Source organism: Neopsephotus bourkii, unplaced genomic scaffold (assembly GCF_033783945.1).
Source record: "Neopsephotus bourkii isolate Nb327-2 ecotype Australia unplaced genomic scaffold, CSIRO-AGI_Nbou_v1 NB_1737, whole genome shotgun sequence".
In the NCBI taxonomy this organism is placed as follows: Eukaryota; Metazoa; Chordata; class Aves; order Psittaciformes; family Psittacidae; genus Neopsephotus; species Neopsephotus bourkii.
The window spans coordinates 480,338-498,884 of NW_026902211.1; the positions used below are offsets into that span (position 1 = coordinate 480,338).

General features: G+C 44.5%; 1 protein-coding gene across 1 annotated transcript in view; it reads right to left on the bottom strand.

The window, feature by feature from the left end:
* PTPRT (protein tyrosine phosphatase receptor type T) overlaps positions 1–18,547 on the bottom strand; it is a 548,712-nt gene that overhangs the window by 98,777 nt on the left and 431,388 nt on the right. The gene's annotated exons all lie outside the window — the stretch shown is intronic.

Consider the following 18,547-nt stretch of genomic DNA (forward strand, 5'->3'; position numbering starts at 1 on the left):
TCCACCGCAGAGGAAGGAAGCGCTTCTTTTTCACCCCAGACTCCTGAGAGTTCTCAATCTGAAGATGAGAGCACCATAAACCACTTTGCCAATTATCCCCACTGCCCTTGGCCAGCTCTGGGTGGATCTGACCCACAGCCTGAGCAACCTGCTTGCTGCAGCAAAGCCACCTGCTGTCCCTCACACTAAATCAGAGTTAGTAACCAAGAAATGCTTTAGCAAAGTCTCCCATATAATCCAGCAATTAGGAAGATTTCTGTTTTCAACCCACAGCTAGTGAGAGTTCTTGAAAACAACAACAAAAAGCTGTTTTGGAACAGAAAGAAGGACAAGCTGTTTCAGTCATCATTTTATTACTGACTCACAAGGGAAATCAGTGAATCTACCAGTGGTTCATGCAATTCTGTTGCCAGCTTCTCAGAAAGGAAATGTCATGTTATAGCAACTTGTTTTTCTATTGCAGCAATTAAAGTACATAGGAGGCCACAACAAAATCAATAAAAAACTGGTAAATCCGTAATGAATGACAGCAAAATACTGATCTTCTTGCCTAAAGAAACAGCTGTCTAAATGCCACCACAGGGCTAGGCAGTAGAAGGGTTTTCTGGTTTATGTTTGAAGGGTCTGCCATTCTTTATCTCTTATTTATGTAGAGATCACCAAATGGCCTCATGCTTATTGCTTATTGTGTTTGAGTTTCCTCTGAGGAAATTATGTATAAGTGTGAATTTTCAAGGCTTGAGCTGTCCCTGTGGGCAGTGCAATTTATGCTCCATGAGGCACGTGCCTGGGCTGCTGCTGGTGAGACTCCCGCAGAGGCTCACCAGGGAGCCAGCAGGGCAATATACAGATTGCTCTGGGGCTGTCTGTGTAAATGAGGCCTCACACTTTTGCTGCAGGCTTCACGATCCCATAATCCATGGTTTAGGTGAGGATGGCACCAACTTCTCTCAGCTCATCCATCTGAGGGGATTGGCAAGTGAGCTGTGATCAGTGTGCCAGAGACAGATATCAACTTCTGAACTCACAGCAAGAATACAGCAAGGTTTAAAACACAAAGATGTTTTCAGCCATGGAGAGGTCCTTCTGCATATGACTGTTTTGTATCTTACCCCCATGCTGAAGGTTTAGAAGGCCACACTTCTTCAGCCTTCTCCATGGGGGCTGTCTCTGTGGTATCTGTCCTTTCTGAGCCACCCTTTTATAGTCCTATTTTTACCATCTGCAGTTTGTACTTCTGTATCCAGAGGAATCTTCACAGCTAATTGTGCACATACAGTTTTTCCCTTTTCCATGGTATTATAGGTAATTTACTTAGGTAGAGGCCAGCTATTGCCACTGACAGCTTCCCGTCAGACGTGTGAAGCAATATACAGTACGAGGTGCAGTAAGCCAGTACAGCATGGTCTCGGTACCCAGGTCACATCTAGTGCTCATAAATAATTGCAGATCAGTTCCACAACCTTCACTGATGCAACCTCATCTGCTGTCGGGTTTTTCCCTACTTTTTTATTCATTTTAATTGCTACCTGCTCTTCCATCAGAGCTGTGGCCAAATGCCTTTTAAAACAGAACCAGCTAATGCTTTTGATTGTAGCAGGACCTTTACTTATGCACTGCATGCTGCTACATTTGTGTTTGGTGGGGGGTTTTGTTTGGAGTTTATCAACAAAGTTGTTTTCTAGTGCTGGAATGGCTTGGTCTGCTGAGCTGAACTCTCATTGTGTCTGTCACATGCTTATCTTATTTCAGCAGTGAGAAATCAATGGGAATTGATTTGAGTATGTCCAATCTTATCAAGTATCGAGTAGGGTGCTGGGACAAATGCTGAGTTGATGGTATAACATTTAACAAGACATGTATCCAAGTATGACAACCTTGTTTATAAAGGATGGTTGGACTCCAAGGTGTTAAACATGTTTGTTCCTCCCTATGCCCTTGGCTTTCAGATGCTGCCAATTTCCATAGCAGCTCTCTCAGCTAAAAGCAGAATGCAAGCACACTCCGTAGTCCTAGCAGAAGATAACGTAGGGAAGAGAGAAAGTATTGCATTTAGAAGCATAAACGCTGCCAGCAAATGCTATTTCAGCAATTACGTATGTTTAGTAATTATGTTAATGTTGATTCTCAAAAGGCTGTTATTTGCTCAGCATGTTCTTCATACTTTATCTCTTTACCTGCCTAACCCTTTATTTTCACTCTAGCTATTACTGGTTGTTTGTCAAGTTAAGTGATGTTTGCAGCGCCAAGTGTTGTCAAGCTTTAGCTGAATTCCTGTTTTTCCAACACTGGCTGCTGTGATTTTCTGCTCATTGCTACAACAAGGCTTTGGGGATTGGATTCCACTGCTTACAGGAGACCTTGGGTACTGCAGGTGTTATTGGTACCTTGGGCTGCAGGATGGATGAACAGCTCCTGGAGTCTATAACAACATGTTTGATGAAGTGTGATGGGCACCAATTTGTAGGTGTTGAACTGACAGACGTGGGGAACTTGTATGTTCCTATATTGCTGGATCATCATTTCACCTTGAGCCAGTGGCTAGCAGACAGCAACAGAGAATTAACCATGGAAAGACCCACAGTGCACACTACCATTAATATGACCACAGCAAAGTTTAAGTGACAGAAATACCATACCTGAAGCAACCTGACCAGTTAGATTTGAGGAGATACCTAGGGAGATGCTTGCACGTTTAGATGTATAACTGATTGATAGCCCACATCCTACAGAGGAGTATCTGTGTGTGTATGTACGTATATGTATGTGTATATGTCTTGTATGTGAATATGCAGAGGAAAGTACTCAGTTACCTGTAGGTGCAAAGCAAAATTGCACAAGGGCCAGCACACTTTAAAGTGGATGAGGCCCAATGGAATATAATGGGCTAGAACCAAAGGCCATACCCTCAGGAACATACAGACTTGTATCTGTTGGCCTCAGCAAGTTGTTCCCCCAGAAGATGTAATGACAGAAGAGAAACATGCAGTATGCATGGAACACAAACACTGAGAAGCACTGATCTGGGGGAGGAAAAGGGAAAAGCCCAACTCCAGAAAGATATTCTGCATGCACAAGGCTGGCAAACAGTGCTTGAAAAGGGCTGGTTTCAGAGGCAGGACAGTGGCTGTGCCAACAACACAGCAGTGTGCACCTGAGCCTAAAACCATGGTGAGTTTATCAGTGCTTAGCCATCCCTAATAAGAAGGCTGTGCTGCTTCCAGGTCCCAGCCAGGCTTCCAGCACAGTTCTGAATGGTGCTGTACTGCTGCCTCCTCACCTTCTCCTCACACTCTCAGCAGATACCTGCTTTCCAAAATCTTTACAGCAATCCCCAATTTTGGCTCAGGCCACAACCCATTTCTAGAGAATTCCCATGAAGGATTTGTGATTTAACATGTTAGAGCTGTTTCAGCAAGCATTCTGCCAACAGCAGCCTACACTGAAGGAGAAAAGAGCTCTATGGTATGGACATGAGTCTGCCAGCCTCAGCGTTAGACAGTGACACCAGGTATATTTAATTTACCAGCATAGACACAGCTTTTGAGAGCTTGACTTCACATTGAAGCCTCTCCTTAACATACAGCAGCCTCAAACACACGGTGCTGCATTGTACACATGATAAACTAATTTGCTCTACATTTAGTGTCAAGTAACAATTGGACATTCCTTGAACTTTGTAGGCTACAACTTTCTTTCTTCATTGATTTATTGATTTTTTTTTTTCCTTGTAATTTTCCCCCATGTTCCTGTGGTTCGAGGAACAGATCAGGAGCCCTGCTGTGGTTAGTTTAGCATCTATTAGCTTTTTATCAACTTATTTGTAAATTAATTGTTAGGAGAATTTAGAAGGAAGAAATTACATCTGATTCTCAACAGCCTTTATGGAGCAAAATCAAACCTACAAAGAGGAGCAATACTCCCTTGCAGAGATGTGCAATGTCCATTATCAGCAGTGTTAGCAGAAAGCCAGCTTGTTTAAATGGTCAAGATAAGCAAGGTACAAATAGGGCTGACTTGGCATACATGTTCATTAACTTGAATGTGGGAGCTCTGAACTGAAGAAAGAACCGATTAAGCTCTAATTGTATCTTCTTTAAGGGGGCATTTTGAACAGCTAACCCTTTTGTACGGTGCCTCTTGTTACACATATCACGTCCTCCTATGGATAAACAGCCCTTTATCTCACTTGTCTTTACGGTTTTTCTTCCTTTGTGAAATGCTGGATCTGATTTCAGTTCTAATGTGACACCCAGCATACAATGACTCAGGATTTAATAGATCTTCCTTGTTGCCTCTTTCCTCTCAGAAAGTCTTCGTTAATGAAACCCTTGAAGATGTTTTAAATGACCAATACAGAGTAGTGCTCTTTAACTGTGCAATCAGAGATGATTTACTGAATGCATTTTGGGATGATTGCAGCATGTCTTAAGGGACTGTTTCAGAAAAAGAGGAGAAAGTTGCTCAGATTTGTTGGCCTCCCCCAAAGGGCGATGAACAGCAGTAGGAACACTGACCGTAGCTGCCACTATTATTACAGAATATGGAGCATCCATTAAAAGACAGCAAAGCCAATATGTCAGGTATTTGGAAAGTTTCCACTCACTGCAGGACCAGCACAAAGCAGAGACTAGTGATGGATTACGTTGACCTATTTCCTAGACTGGGGAACTGAATCATATTTGCTATTTGCACACTCATTATTTTCACCAAATGCCTCTGCAGATGCAGTTGCCTGCTTTGCACATTCAGTGGAAGCTCAGTTTAAGTGCTGAAATGTGCATCTATCTTGTATTAAACTTAAGTTCTTCTACAACATGTTATTCTTTTGTCTCAGGGCCAACTGTCACACAGCACGTGTAGAATATATTCAGGATAACAAGAAGGAACAACAAAATACACCGATCAGTGGCAGTTCTTGCCTGTTACACTTTAGATTTATTCCACCTACTTTGGCTTAGCACAATTGCATAGTTTAATCAAACTGAAGAAGCTTAAATCACCCTTTTTCCCACTTTGTGAGAGCATCTTGGACCAAGATGTGACCTCACATCACTCAGACCAAGAGATCGCTGTATTCGCTTCCTCTCTGCTGTTTCTTAACTTCATGTATCTAAATCAGCCCTGGAACGTTATACAACTGAACCTTCTTTTAGCTTAATCAGGTTCAAATATTTGTCTTTCTAATCTGCAAGTCTTTCTGTGCTTACTTATCAGCTGAGCCGAAGCCAAGATCATGCTCTCAGCAGTAAACATCTCATAAATGAGGTTGTGTAAACACAGGAAAAAAGAGAATGCCAGTCCACAGCTTTGACAGGTTTTCTTTCAGAAGGTTCTGCCCATCCTGAGGAAGCAGCCAGCAGAGCTGCCACAGGACCTGCAGATGGAGAGGCATCTTCAGACAGCTCCTCTTCATGCTCATCCTCTGCTCTGCTTTCACCCATGTTGGGGTTTGGTTTATTTAGAACAAATAAAACCTCTTTGCCTGCTGCTGGACAGCAGCAGAACAGATGCTACAGAATTGTTTGGAATCTATCTTTACTCTGAGGTAGAACTCAGTACTTAGGGGCATGGCTGGGTCAGAAGTATTGCTTCATGGCCTTTGGGTATTTGTTAAATACATACAGCTCTTGTGCATTATCCCCTTTTCAGTTACAGCATATTACTTTCAATAATAGCTACAATTTAGCAAATACATGCACACCAAAGCAAAATCACACAATAAAGCTTATAGCTAAACTGTAATGTCATAAATCCAAGGCGTAAAAAAAAAGGCAGAGACTTTTTGTTTGAATTAAACTGCTTACTAGGGAGATTGAGAACATAGGTCCTAATCTGGGGAAGTGGAAGCTCATAATATAATAGAGTTGTTATTTTATAAACTGGAAAACTTTATCCCTTGTTGATGTCTATTAAATTTCATATGTTAAACTTGTGCTTAAGCTTTATGTAGGATAAGGGTGCATAGGATGCTTTGTAAGTATGAACCCATCTAAAATGACCAAAGTTTCCAGGTTTGGAAAACAGCTAAAAACCTCAAAAGGTGAAATTAAAACATTCAAAACATTCAGTCCTCTTTAAGTAAAATCAACTCCATTTTGAAGCAGTAAAATCTGGTGTAAAACCTCCTGGCAGTGAATTTCTGAATTTCCCACTCTGGAGTTGTGGGAGGTTTTGTTATGCACTCAAACTACTGTTAACACTGGTTTTGGTATTAACTGAGAACATGACTTATAATACGGGGTCACTGAAAGAGCACCTATGGAAGAAATATGCTGGTCACCTTGGCAGAGTCAATGAGGCACCAGTGAAGCTATTCCTTAATATTACTTAAACCCAACTTGTCAGTTTGCTGGTGCTGTCAGTCATCTTCTACCACTTCGGGGTCCGCTTCAGTCCCTGGCTGAGGCTCAGAGTCCTTTAGTTCAGTGATACCTATGGGCATATGCTGATCTTCCAGGATGACATTGGGCTTTTTCCTTATTGTTACAACAATTCAGCAGAGCTGGGTTCTTTTCACCACCTGAGAACAGTCTGAGTAAGGATCCTGCCTGTCACCTTCAAAAGTTCACCTCATCAGTCACGAAAGACGGCACTCAGTCCTGGCTGAGTTATTCCTAAGGAGACAGGACTGGATAAAGGTGCAATCCAGCTCAGGGAGTATCACTGGGGCCTCTCCCACCGGCTGAATAACCAGCTGGTAGTACATAAGCCTGATTTTGCAAGCCAGCCTCTGGGCTAGAATGTGTGAGAGAGAGTGCAAATAGGCTTCAGCATTTAACAGGCAACTGTGAGAGATGAGCAGCTCAACAGCAGCCAAGGCAACCTGCTTGCAGACAGGGTAAAACGTATCAAGCCCACCTTCTGCTCTGATAACAATGCCAGCTCTTATTGCCCGCCGGTTACATTTTCCAACAAGCCTTTTCTTTCCTTTTTTTCTGTCCTATTACCATGCTGCCCCTGGGAGGAATGCAAAAACATGTTGTCCTCCTCCAAAGCTCTCGTTAAAATTTACCTATGGCAAGATGCCTATGAAACACTTGCTAACAGCAGGGCAGGCTGCACTGTGACAGTCACTTACTACACCAAATGTGATTGTTTCTTCTACCTTAGGCTCCCTGTCCAGAACCTATTCTACTATCCTCCACTAAACATACCATGTTAGTGCAAAGCTTAACACTGTAGAGCTTCAATCTATAAGGAGTCATTAGAGGCTCCAGCAATATAAATAATACATAAATCATTCATAGCAATCAATAGCTATATTCCTCAAAAGCTTTATTTCCAATGAATAATTCCACCAGTTCAAGTTGTCAGGCATGGCAGCAGGAAAAAAAGCTGCAAGCAGCTCTGAAACGTTCCCAAATTACGGCTCCCTGCAGTTCTTTTACCTATGGCAGCTTTCGACAGGCTTTAAAAAGCAGATGAGGAACACAGGATACCCACAGGCAGAGTAACTGTAGCGTAGGGCTGGCAGCCCACACTGGAGTCGGATGGCATCAATGGTAGAGAGAATGACTTGGCAAAGGTAAGAAGATATCACCAAAACTGAAGAGGAGATAGAAGAGAAAAGGAAGGGCAGCAGGGGAGTTACACAGCCAGTGTAAGCAGGTGCCTCCTGATGCCTGCTCCTGCAGTTTCAGAAAGGAACTGTGGGAGATGGAGATTAAAATAAGAGATTTTGGGTTGGAAGTCTGGTTGTGGGGTTTGGGGTTTGAGTTTTGAGTTTTGGTTTGTGTTGGGTTGGTTTTTCTTTTTCCAAAATCCTGTAGTCTGATTCTGTAGGAAAACCTTTCAAATGAGCAGTTACTGGACAAGCTGCAGTCAACATGAGGAAGTGTGATGCAGCCTATACTGCCATGGAGATGTCTCATAGAAGTCCACCCCAAAGGGAGCTGGAAGCTTTAAGGTGCTTGCAAGGGCACAGCAAACTCATCCACAGAGTAAGAAGGCTTCAGCTCTGAGGTGTTCCTATAGTTAAAGTCATTTGCCTGCTCCTCCTTTAGTTCACTTGCTAACATCTCCCCCTCATCTGTCCTGTTGATAGAGCAGACACTTTGTCTCTCTGAACATTTGCACTTCTAAAGTTAAGCTCGATCCGAACTGATAACTCATTGATCTGTGCACAGAAAGTGGTTTTGTGGTTGGACAATGAAAACCAGCAGACTATAAAGCAGCCTTATTTGGTTTGGAAGTAGCAGGGAGCAGTTTTACAGTTAATTAAATCAGAATAAACCTCTGTGCTTGCATAATATGATTTTTTTTCATCTTGCCATAACACAAATGCTTGCTCAACACTGAACAATTAAGCCCTGCAGCTCCCCTGAATAGTGGGGAAATAAGTACATGTATTTTCTGCCACCAAGACAGTGTGAGACACTCACAGTTTGGGTAATTTGGCCACACTGTCAGCCTGTGGCAGATGCCCCCCACCAGCTACCTTTGCATTTTGATTTGTGCTGGGATGTTGGTGAGGTATGAGAGCCTCCTCCCCAGAAGATCACGTTTGTGTCTAAGGCCAACCATGCATATTCAGAAATACCCATTTTTAGCAGACACATTTTTGTTATTTGGAGGGGGTGGGGGTTTCCTTTTTTCCTGGAAAACTGGTGCTGGAAATAGGAAATACAAGGAAACTTTTTATGAGTGGCAAAAGTCTTTTCTGTTGCTCCTGCTTCAGAACACAATCTTTTTGGAAAAGTTGCTAGGGATCTGGCAACCACAGTTTCTTTCAAAGCCTTTCATTGATCTGCCTCTGTCTGTCAGCACGGTGACACTCCATCAGCTCTGGGAGCCCCTGACACTTCCCATTGACTAAGTGCCACCCCCCTGCAGCCACTCCAGAGGCACTGGTGACAGGAGTCCTTCACTCACGGATGGGCCAGAGAAGCCACATTGTCATGGAACCTCTTTTGCAACAGAAGTTTCTCTAGTGACTCCAACGTGCTGGCTCCTCATTCAGCAAAACATCATCTACAGCACAAGAAGAATGGGAATTCAGTGAGCAGGCATTGGCATCCTGCTCTGACTTTAAACTTATACACAGTTAAAACGAATCTAACAGACTTCTCACGATGCTGGCATAACTTCTCATATGTTAACACTGACACCTTCACCAAAGGCCTTCTTATGTTTAATCCTGACCAAGTAGTCATTCCTTAGCTATTCCTTATGGTATTGTAAACCTAAGTCTAAAACTGTTGAGATGAATTTCAGCCTAAAACTGGGTGGGATTATTGACTACATTGACTACAAAGGGAGCCTGAATGGAGATGTAGATTTCTCAAATCAGGTGAGCTTTCTCCTTTCCCACTGGATTGGCTACATGTAGTTCACATTGACACTGCCCAAATTAATGCAGCACACGTTCCAAACAACAGGTTACAGCTCCCAAGATCCAGGCTCCAAGTAAGGGAATGGTGGGACTCCAAACACTCCAACCAGACATGCTCAAAAATGAGACTGAGTCCAAGGATGAACTATGATGCAAAGACCCTGTTGTACCCCAGCAAGAGCTCCCGCCTTCCACTCGCCTTCTTTAACCACTCACTCACTTTTTCTGTGTAATTGTATCAGTGTAATAGCCTTCTATCAGGCTTCTGCCATTCATCTATCACACATAACAGTCTATTCTGATTTCCGAGGTACACCTAATCTTCTCTGAAACTCATCGTTTTCCTGCTGCCCCTTTATTGAGGCAATTAAATCTGCTTCCAATCCATTTGTTTGGAGTTCAAATTTGCATTTTTTAGCTCTAGTTTTGCAACAGCTCTGGTTCCATCACTCTTGTGGGGTTTAATTCATGTTTATGTTCAGATCATGTGGCACCCTCACCACATGGTTTATTTCTGTCAAATACAAGTCCCTGCAGAATTCAGATTGCAGCCCAGGATCAATCTGAAATTTTCACCACTAGAAACAGGAAAACACATAATATAAAATGGGATATTTCCTTCTAATTTCAACAGATTGCTTGTGTCCTATAATATTTCTGCATGTTTAGAGTTAAAAAAGACCTCAAAAAAAACCAACAACCCCCCCCCCCAAAACCAACCCCCAACTATCATGATCGCAGCCATTCTTATTATGATACATGCAAGTGCATAATCCAGTGAATGTGAAAAATACACAGACAAGGGATTATAATCCAAATGAAAAACTCAACAGAGCACACAGTACATCTGTCTAGCATTTCTAAAAAGTTATCCATCTCCATGGTTTGCAGGACCACAAACAGTTCATAGCAGAACAGGTCACTGAATCAGAATCCCAGCCTGGTTTGTGTTAGAAGGGATCTTAAGGCTCATCCAGCTCCAAGACCCTGCCACAGGCAGGGACCCCTTCCACTGGAGCAGCTTGCTCCAAGCCCCTGTGTCCAACCTGGCCTTGAACACTGCCAGGGATGGGGCAGCCACAGCTTCTCTGGGCACCCTGTGCCAGCGCCTCAGCACCCTCACAGGGAAGAGCTTCTGCCTAAGAGCTCAGCTCAGTCTCCCCTCTGGCAGGTTCAAGCCATTCCCCTTGGCCTGTCCCTACAGGCCCTTGTCCCAAGCCCCTCTCCAGGTTTCCTGCAGCCCCTTTAGGCACTGGAGCTGCTCTAAGGTCTCCCCTTCAGGAGCCTTCTCTTCTCCAGGCTGCCCCAGCCCAGCTCTCTCAGCCTGGCTCCAGAGCAGAGCTGCTCCAGCCCTCGCAGCATCTCCGTGGCCCTTTTTCTTTTCTTTTTCTTTTCTTCAAGAATACTTTTTCTTGCATGATTTATATAATAAAAAAAGCTACTGGCAAACTGTTTATCTTTGCTGGAGAGACAAATTGCTACAGAGTTTGGACCCCAGCAGCAAACTGCAGCCACACCAAGCTGCTCCTCTTTCCGTCACAGCCCTGAGAATTCCACACATCAGCACAGACCTGTCCAAAACGTTAAATTCTGCAGGGAAGCTCCATAAAAACCCTTTATTCCCCACCAGCCTCCACATGTAGATGCTAAACTCACCTTTGGGAACACTCGGCTCAGCAGCTCGCTGGCTCACCTCGGAGCTGCGGTTCCCCAGCCCTGGCCATCAATCAGGCTGTTATTACCACCACAAACACCACATTTGTCAACAGCTAATGTTCTTCACAATCAGGGCATGATGGATTAGTCTTCATTTGAAAGGAAGGGTCAGACTTTCATGAGGATTAGATCAGAGCAGTGTGACAGAGTCCCATGGGAGCTGGTAAATTCCCAGTCCAGCAGTTATTTTCCCATCTGCAGGATAGTCACCAAACCCCTCAGGCAATAGCTCTGAAGCCACTTTCAAACTTGGGTATGAGCTACATTAATAAAAAATGTGACTATTTGACATTTATGCAGTAAATCCCAAAGCAGTAATCATTCTCATAAGCCACAGTAAGCTACAAGAGTGGCACCAACCAAACCAACTCACTCTCCAACATGTCCTAGCTCCTGGCACAACCCACAGGGCTCTGTGAGGAAAGGGGAAAACTTGCAAACCTTCCTTTTGCCATGTGTCAGAGCAGATTTCCCCTGGTAGTTCTCAGTGCACATCGTCTCAGCTGAGCGAGGAAAGACAGTTCTGCTCCCCATCTGCAGTGTCCTGTGTTTAGGGAGACCAAAGAGTCCAAGCAAGTTCTTATTTTTGACTCACAGGAAATGTAAAATCTTGCTTACAAAATGGACTTGTCTGAAACAAAATCTGTGCTACCCACAGCACATTTCATCTCTCCTCTGCTTTGACTTTATTTACAGGGCTTTCCTGGCATCTTCACTTAGGTCTCTCTGCTTCCTTGAATGGTGCCTTAGCAGGTTAACGAGTTATCCAAACTGACTGTTACCACTGACTCCCCATCTTCCCGTCCTAGACTTTATTTACTCTTGACTACTCCTGATACCCCGGTGTCTTGCCAAGCTGCTGAAGGAGCCACCAGCCACGGATACTTCACTGGGAGAACACAGATTCACAGAATAAATTCAAAATCAATTAAAAACAAATCAGGAAAAAGAATATAATTAATTCTTCTTTAACTTGGTTGTCTCATTACCTTTACAAAATGGATCTTTGTTATGAAGAAGTGATATCAGGGGCCACTCTACTGTGCAGGTTTGGATGCTGGTCACGTCCATTTTCAGTAAGAAGCTCATAAGGAGCCAGCAGGACCACAGCGATGAGCCTGGTGCTCTCAGCCAAGCAAGGAGAGACCAGGAGGAATTTAGAGATTATATTGAGGGTGAAATCACTCCAGTCCTAACCAAGCTGCTGGCTCCTGGGGTTAGGGAACAGCAAGTAAGGGGACAAAAGCACAGTGTCTGCTGGTTGGCATAAGCCCCTCTCTGGTCTCAGATCAGTGCGTGCATAGGTCCCAGTCTGTGATGCCGGCTAGCACCCACCTGGCCTAGCAGAGGAAAGGGGTCATGGAAGCCAACGAGCAGCACAAACTCTTTTGGCGTCCCCAGTGGAGACAATGTGCCAGGCTTTCTCCCATTGAGGGACAGGGAGCCTACAAGGGAGCTTGAGCAAAGCTGCTCAGACAGACTGTGCGCACCGCTGTGATTTCCATCCCTGCACAGAGGCAGGGCCAGCTCCATGCTTGGACAAGCAACAGGACTGCCAGCAGCAGCCAAAATGGGCTGGACTTGATGCCTGCCAGGGCCTACAAAGGCCCATCTGACTCCTGCTGTTTGCTGGCATGTTCAGGACAGGGTTTATGAGGGAGCATCCATTCTGTGGCAGAGAGCATCTCCCCAGCGGCACCGCTCCTGTCACATCCCTCCTTGCTTGGCAGCAGAAGCAGGGACTGCAAATCTCATCCTATGGAGCTGTCCCCACAAAGCTCTGCCCTGTGCCAGGGCAGGACTGGGAGAGCTCTCATCCTTGCAGGGATTCAGCTTCATCTGCTCTGCCAAGGTGTGCACAGGACAGGCTTGGGCAGGGTATTGCTGCTGCTCCTGCCAGCACCCCAGCTGATGCAAGGGGTTTGAAAACCCTCTTGCTTTTAAGTGCAGAACATGAAGGGTTTCGCCTCACACACTGGGTGCTGTAATGGTTCATCACACCCTCCAACACCAAGAGAACAGCCCAACTGGACCTTTTAATCATTTGTAAATCAATTGTAAAATTAGAGAGAACAGTTTTTAGGTATTACAAATACTGACTTTTTAAATTGAATTGGTGCTCTTTAAGAGCCTGTTGTTACTTAGCATCATGGGCTGTTATATTAGTATTGTCATCTTGTCATCAATTAGCTTTAATTAATGTGAATTTTATCTTCTCTCTCCCAATTGGGGAAGGAGAAGAAGACCATAATCAGCAGGATACGTGTACACTAAGCAGCCCCAACCACAGTTTCACTGAGCAAGCTAAGAGCTACCAGACACTGCACTTTCTAATGTGTGCTGTAACCACTATGAACGTGATGCTCTGCATTCCTTTCTAGTGTCTCTGCACACTTTTCTCCAGCAGCCACCACCTGAAGCCAGGATTCATCCTCACCCACCAGCACAGCAGGACAGGAAGCCACCAGGAAGCTGTCTTAGTGTAGACAGCTTCTCAGGCTGCAAAACTATGCAACTTCCGAACTTTTGGTGACAATCCAGAAAGGGGGAATTTACTCCAAACTGGGGAAAGCAAACACTCAAAGAGAATGAAGCAGAAATCTCTGGTCTCCTCTCCCATTCCTGATTTATTTATCATTTATTTTGCTGCATTTGTGCTTTTTGTGGGCGAAGATCTTGCCACATGTGGGCCAGTTCGCCCTATTCCATCTTTGCCTTGGATTCCTGTTTGTGCAAAGCTCTCAATGTCAGAAACAAATTTTATGTCCATTAATGGAGAAAAAGCTCCATTGAGAAGGAAAGTAGAAACTGCTGTTTCTGTGGAGCTCCCTGCCTGAAAGCATGCTGGTGATGGAGGGTGAGGGATGGATGGTGAGGAAACCAGCCTAGAGCATCTCTATTGCTGTTCAGAGACAGGTTTTAATTCATTAGAGGCCCCACAGTAGATGTGGAGCCATTTGTTTTGTCCAAGTGAAGCAGTGATTTTGCCCCTGTCCTTCAGCATTATTTCAAGGTAAAGAAGAGAGACAAAGCATGGATTTTTTGGAAGAATCCAAACCATTCATAACCCTTTTTAGTTTAACGGCTTATGGTACTTGCATCCTTAGTTAAAAATAATTGAAAAAGCTCTCTGATCACCCCACAGTTAGACACAAAGAGCAGTGTGCTATTCCTCTAATTGTTACATGGCTGTACACACCAAAGTCCTTATCCTGAAGGTAATGATGATTGCATCTCTGCTCATTTTCTTTGGTCACCTTAGTTTCCTTGCAAGGAATGGTCCACAATTCCTTGACCATCTATGCAAGCCTGTCATCTGTCGTTGCCCATAGTAGCATCCCCATTAGCCTGTCTTTGATACAAGCCCTGATAAAGGGCAAAATTTAAGCCGGCCACAGTCAGAATTAAACAAAAAGTTAGGTTTCTTCCCACCTCTTTCTTCCTCTTGAAATTACCTTCCAGCTTAGTCCCAGGCTAAGTAATTCAAAGCTGATGGCAAATGAAAGCCATGGCCCATAGAGAGTTAAAGGCTATTTAAAAGTAGCAAAAAAAAAAAGGGGGGGGAGGGAATTTATACTCCCCCCACACCTAAATCCACCTGAGTCAGGAAGGGTGATAAATCAACAGGTCTGTTGACAGTTCCTCTTCCAGCATAATATTATAATCTCATTTTATTCAGCTCGTCATCTTGTGGACCTACAGACTGGTGATAGATAGCTCCAGAAAGACTTGAGACTACACTAAAGAGAAAAATGCCTCCCATCTCCCTGTTTGCTATGCACCCTGATTCCACTCCGGAGTCACCTGCACTGCAGTTTCCTCTTGCCACCAGACTACAAGAAAATAAACCCCTAAATAAATCCCAGAAGCATGAGGTTAGGGAGTTCTCAGCAGTCTTGAGCGATGACGCCAGACACCGACTCATGGGACATGACCCAAGAACCTGCCCAGAGATATTTCCTTCAGTGACTCTCCAAGGGGAGATCACCCCCAGCTCTCATTGCTTACGGATGACTATACCCATCCTCTGCAACAGGATGTGCTGTTGGAGAAGATGAGGGATGGGGACAGAAGGATGACACTTCCCCTTTGACCTCTTATTTTTTCTCTCTGGCCTTGATTTCTGTCATATCTGCTCCAAGACTTCTCTTTCTCAGGGATGCAGAAAGAGTCATTAAGGTCGAGACCAAGCATCCATCCAGCCCTGCACAGTGCCCCTGGTAGCACCTCCAGCTCCTTCCCCTGTTATCTCAGGGATTTTTTAAGACTGATGTGGCCTGTGAATTTAGCAGCCATCAGTGCATCTCCTGCACTCTGCTCTACAGACTAAAATTCAGCTCTGTCCAAGCCAAGACCCTACAGCAACACTAAAGTTCTCAAGCTGGTCCCAGTTCCAGCCCTTCCACCCCTCTTAGCCCCTGTACTAGCAGAATTAGAAGCAAGGTGCTTCCTCTGGGAAATATAATTTATTTGGAGATGTGACTTTATATTATAGTTAGCTACGCTTGCAAGCCTGTAACTCTTGCTGAGTTAATTCTGTTGTCTCCATTACTGTCATGTTCATTTGTCCCTCAGGCTCTAACGAACATCTCGACAAGAGCCTCTCCAGTCACAAACATGCTGGGATGGCTTTTTGCAGGGAGGAAAGAGAGAAGCAAAGAGGGAGTTACTTGACTGAAGCTGGAAATATGAAGGAGAACATAAAGCTAAAGTCTGCAGTGTTCCAGGTCAACTCTCGCCTTGCCATGTTGCATTGACGTCTCTAAACGTGTCACCTAGAAAACCGATCTTAAAGATTCGTACATTACATAAGCTTTTGACACTGGGATGTTCCTGGTTTGGTAGTCATTAGTCACTTAGAGCCTATGCAATAGCCTCTGTTAAACAGATGCTCTGGACTCAGGAAGAAAACCACCCCTGCACAGGCAGGTGTTGGAAGCTGTGAGGAGTGACTATAAATCCTGCCTGTCCTTCGCTGACACACACAAAAACGAAAGCAGGACAGAGTGACATGGCAAAATAACAAGATGCGACAAACCCTCATTATGTCTAATATGCTGCTCACTCAGGTACAATGCAACTGTCATTCACAGACACAGGGGAAAGGCTCCTCAGTGCCACTCCTACTCCCCAAAATCATGAGCCCATCTCCATCAGTAGGTACATGCAGTGCATGGCACAAGGGAGCTGCTAAATAAAAAATCCCCAGCAGTATCCTTTGTGCAGGAAGATAACTGCTGGAACAAGTCCAGAGGAGAGACCTCCCAGACAAAGGCTAAGAAAGTTGGGGCTGTTCAGCCTGGGGAAAAGAAGCTGCATGGAGACCTCAGAGCAGCTTCCAGTGTCTGAATGGGGCTACAAGGGTCCTGGTTGGAACCAGATGATCTTAAGGTCCTTTCAACCCCAAACCAGTCTGTGATTCTATGATAATATATGATAACATATAACAGGACACTGTTATACAAGGTCTCATCATATAGGATGTGTACATGAAGCAATAGCCAGTACTGCCTTTACTGACTGGTTGTCAGACCAACCTCAAAGGGCAGTTCCTTCCCCTCCTTCACGTGAAGGACAAAAGTAAGGTTTGAAAATTGCCACATGAACCTGAGAGGAGCTACATGGATGTGTCCTTGTCCTGTAGCATCCCACCCACTGTAGGATCTCACCCGTCATCTCTCACCTGCAAGAGAAGGGATGAAGACATTTCATTGCAGAGTGTTTCTAAGACCAGCACTGTGGTGAAGACAGCAGAGCCGTTTTATGACTGTCATAGGAGCATATGATGGGAATGCTGGAAACACTCAGTCCAGGAAGGCAGCACACCTTGAGAAAAGGCACAGCGAGATACCTAAAAACCCCAGTGTGCTCATGGTAAATCACAGAATCACAGAATAGTTAGAGTTGGAAAGCACCCTAAGATCATCTAGTTCCAATCCCCCTGCGTTTTCCATCAGTGGGTCTGCCTTTGGACTTCCATCACATATAATAGGCAGAATAGCACACTTCTGTCTGAGACCTCATAGGTCCATAGTGCAGAAGCAGCTATAGATATGAAAAGCAGGACAGGAGGCATTAGAGAAGAAACTAAAAATATGGAAGCCCTTATGAAGGTCAAGATAAAAGTACCTTGAACAGATACGAGAAGAGGGTGAGGGAAAAAAGCTAACAAAACTTTTCCTACTGCTATTTTCTAAAATGTGAGAGGTTTTAGTCTCTAGGAGCCTGTTGGAAAGAAGTTCTCACAGCTCTGCTTCCGCTTCTACAAGTAGTTTTCTGGAAATATAAGAACCCATAAAATTTCACTAGACTTATTATTTCATATTTATTGTCATTCAGATGTCTAGGCAAATGGCAAATGCAGACATCAGCCAAACGCTGGACCACTTCTTCTCTCTTTCTGGGCTCTGGATGAGTACAGCAAAAGGAAATCTTTGTCCCTGGCTGCATAACTTCCACTGGGGTGGTGGAACTAGATGATCTCAAGGTCCTTTCCATACCTATTCTAAGATTCTATGGTGATGCTCAAGAGGTCCAAGGCAAACTCCAGAGCACACCAGCTCCAAATTTTACTTTCCCCCACTAAGTCCAGCCTGACAGAACTTAAAACCTCACAGAATGGTTTTGGTTCTACATGCACAACATCATTACAAGTTAGCAAAAATACTAACCCTCTTGGGGTTTTATGCATAAGTGCTATCCACAGAGTCAAAGTTATGGTAGGACAAGCCTTGCAGCGGAGAGGTTCTGGTCTTAAATCTGTAACTGAATTGTGGCCCTTTGCACAGCAAAGTAATGCTGAATGACTCTCCAAACAGTCATTAAAGTGAAGCCCAATGGACAGCAGAGAGAACAAGGCAGTAAATCCCTGCTGGAGCCTCTGGAGCCCAGAGCAAAGAGCGAGTCAGAAAATTATGTTCCCTGCTGACAACTTTTCCCAAGGTTCAGAACCAGCTCAGGGGTGTCACTTCATGTGTGCCCCTTTGCTGAGTGCAACCAGAAAAGAAAGCAGAGCCCAAACATGAGCTCACTCTTCCTCACTGAGATTTACTGCATGCAGGGTCTGGTGATGAAGACGAACAACAGGGTGCTGAAAAGAGAGAGATGTATGTAAATCAGGATGTTCCCAGCCAGCGTGGGCTTTCACAGGAAAAAGGATTGTTTCCATGTCTGCCTTGTAACCTTCGACTAACTTCATCTACCTGGCAGTGTTTTCCACCCACTTCCCCATCACTTTGCACTGAGGTGCATGGGAACATGGTAGATACACACCAGACTGCTCTCTAAAAACCAAAATAGCTCAAGTTTAACAGAGTGGGAAACTGATTTTCACAAGACCATCAGTCACTGCCTCTGTTGTAGTGATCCCGCAGGCAGAGCAGCCCCCAGGGCAGTCCGTCCAGCAGGAGAGGGGTTAACCAGGAGATGGCACAGGGCAGTGCAGTACAGAGTACAATACTAGCACTGCTGCACAGCATCAGCAGGAACATGCTGCTA